Source organism: Pempheris klunzingeri, chromosome 15 (assembly GCF_042242105.1).
Source record: "Pempheris klunzingeri isolate RE-2024b chromosome 15, fPemKlu1.hap1, whole genome shotgun sequence".
Classification (NCBI taxonomy): Eukaryota; Metazoa; Chordata; class Actinopteri; order Acropomatiformes; family Pempheridae; genus Pempheris; species Pempheris klunzingeri.
In genome coordinates, this window is record NC_092026.1 from 18896199 (window position 1) to 18899613 (window position 3415).

A 3415-nucleotide genomic window follows, 5' to 3' on the forward strand; every position below is an offset into this window, starting at 1 on the left:
TATTTTTTAATGATATTGTGCAATTACTGTTTTGTGGATGTGTTATTCTACTTACTGGTGTGTCCATTAGTCTCCATAGTTAACCTTATCAGGAAGCATCTCATTAATGTACATACAGTCATTTGGAGTTGGGATGTAGACAGATTATGTGCTTTTGTCCTTGAGAAAAAACTCAGGACAAAGATAATCCAGACAAATGGAAGCCAATGAGTCAACCACACGAATTATTTGAAGAATTAAAATTATATTGGCTCAAATCTTGGACTAAATTATCTCTTAAAATCCCTTTAAATGGCTTTAAATGTTCGCGTGTGTCCTGGTGTAGAACGTTTGCTGAATGTTCACCGAACTATTAATGTTTTTATAAGAGTGCAGCATCTGTATGGTAGTTCCAGTCATCCATCTAAAAACAGGAGCATGTTGGAAAGCTCTCTGTTTCAAGGTGTACAGCCGCCCACATTTATCTGTTTATGACAAACATGGAGGAAACATCAAGTGGAATTAAGTTATTTCGTCTGTGTTTTACTCCCACTGACTTTTCAGAAATAACATTAGACTAACATGTTATTGAGCTGAAGGGTAACGGTGTTATTTCTCCTCATGAAAAACTCAAGATGTGCATTAAAAAGAATGTTGGACTGTGGTGATCTGTCACTTGTTACACGCCCATTTTAATCTAAAATAGACATAATTTCCCACAAAGAGACGCTTCACTGTTAGATAAGTTACAGAAAGAGGTGAGTAAGTATAAGCGGAAGTCTGAGTTAAAAAAAACAATAACTAAATGGACGCAAAAAAAGACTTTAGAAATTAGCCAAATGGCTAAAGACCAGACCTCGCCGTGACTCTCTCCCTCAGCCAATCACGTTGCGTTCCAGCCCCCGTGGATCGTGACGTCACAAGCCCAGGGGCTCTCCACAGGTGATTGGTGGCCCGGGCTGGCCAATCAGAGGCCGCGTTTTACAGCAAAGTTGTTAACCCCCAACAGTAGCACTTTGGTTTCCACCTCTCTAGTTTCAGCTGCTTCACACCGACAGGAAAACACAGACTTTTTTTCCCCCCCGACCGATAAACGCCGTTTGACGAGGCGGATATTAAACGGACAGCGGCTGTTTCTGCCAGGATACCGGCTCACCGTCCGGCTTTTATCATAAAACCCAAGAAGAAGAAGTAGCTGTGGCTAACGTTAATGTTAGTTGGCTCCCTCTCTTGCTAGCTGCGTCGTGTTGCCTGGCGTTTTTTTTTTAACTTCTGACTTGCAGAAATGTTGCCCATCTGTCTGTAAATCCATCGACTGTGTGCTGAATGATCCTCTTGGTGAGTATTTTTTTTTTTTCTTTTTTTTTTTTGGTGTGATGTTTTTAACTTGGGTCGATGGTCGCCAGAGAGAGGCCCATCGTGAATAGTGTTTCTGGCATCAGATGATTTCATACACGCAATCAAATTCCTGGCTGGTCAGCTGGATGCAATTCAGCACTAAAACCACAAGTTCCTGATCACTTTGTCAGCTGTCGAAGCGAGGAGTTATTGTGATGTCGATCGATTCAGGGGCAGGAAATGTTTTTCATTGTGTTAAACAAAAATCTAGTTCACAGCTTGTTACATTACTGTCGAAATTATAACGTCGGAAAGCTGATCTCGCTGCTAGGGAGAGAAAACATCAGCAGAGGGAGGAGGTGAAGAGTCGATGAGGGCTTCAGACATAATTTTAGCATGATTTCATACGAGGGTTTTTCATCATCTTGGTTGGAAATGTAACATTGTTGGATCATGGGTTTAGGGTGTGTGGCTAAACAGTGCCAGGCAGCCTCTGTGGTCTGTCAGGGAACTGCTTGGCCCTGGCCTGCTTGGGTCTGGATCCTTCATATCCCCTGCATTATCTGGCTGTAACCCCCAGTAGTTCCCTTCCTCACCCTCTCCCTACATGGTCTCGAAAAGGGGGGAAGACTTCAGTAAGTGATTGAGCCTCCCTTTAAAGATGAAGTTTGGAGGACCTGCAGCCAGCCAGGGGGAGAGCTGCCTCATGGTGACTAGCAGTGGCCGTAGTGCTCTCATCGGTTAATATTACTTGGTAAAAGCCTGCTGAGGAGACCACACTGGCAGGGTTTACCACACCAGCTCAACCAGTGAGCTGTGAATCAGAAAAGTACAGTAAATTGGGTATCCTGTGATTGTGTAAAGTCTTTGCGTATTGTGGGACAAACCCCACCCTCATGGGACATTTGTAAGCCTGCACAAACTATGTGAGGTATGAGATTATTGTTTTTGTTAGGTTGAGGTGGCCTGTTTGTAGCTTTAGGTGTTTCACTGAGGTTTTAGAGGCTTAAATGACAAGGTCACAAACATTAATTTGGAAGATTAAAATCTCTCACCGTAGCTTTTGTCATGTTTGCGTAATCATAGTCAAATTTCAGGTATATAGACGGAAATCTGAGGGCTTCATGGCCAATGCAGTGTACAACAATCTCTGTCGCTTGACCGTCGAATTGGATAAGGAATTACTCCCCCAAACACCCCTTTAACAGGAAGAAACTTCAGGAAGAAACTGGCTCATTGGGACACCGAAGCCCTGTCTGCAGACTGCAGAATGATTGCCTTTTCACTAATTCATAATTTAGCTTATCTGCAAATTATTTCATGGCATTCATCAACAATACAGCTTAACAGAACGTAGCAGACATGTTAATTCACGTTAATAACACGCACATATGCCATAATATCCCAGCAACGGGCACAACTGCCAGACAGAACAGGAAAAATGTCTGAAGACGGCATTCATCTCAATGTTGCTGACACTGTAGTGATAATGTGTCACAAGGAGGGTTAGGATGATGGGGAACTCTGATGAATCAATAAATGTGGATAAAGGTATCAGTGAATGTCAGTAGTGTTGTCCTGAATGAAAACGGCTAGTTATGTTCATCCAATAGATCAATGTTGAAATACAAATTCTTATCCTGGGGTTTCATCTGCCTCAGCACCCATGATCACATTAGTGCTTTGCATAATGGAGCTCCATCGCGATAATAAATGCACATGAATTTGGTTGATCCTCTGTTTGAGAGATAGCTCAACTATACAACAGCTTCCTTTGGAGACAGCTCACAGCTGTTAGAAAACGTGTCTCTGCAGGGTCTCTGAATCCTCAGATACAGAGACCTCTAGTGGCATTCATAGACAGCGTTGGCTTTGTGACCACGAATCACCCTCCTTTTTTACATTTTACACATTTTTTTTGACCCAGTGGTTACATAACCAGACATGAGTCTGCAGCCATGATCATTATGCCGCTAACACGCTGAAGTGTAGCACTCATAATGGTTAGCATGTTCACCGTCGATTTCAATGTTTCGCTTTCTAACATTTACCAATTAGCATAAGGCAAAGTACAGGTCCGGCCGGTAGCGCAGTGGAT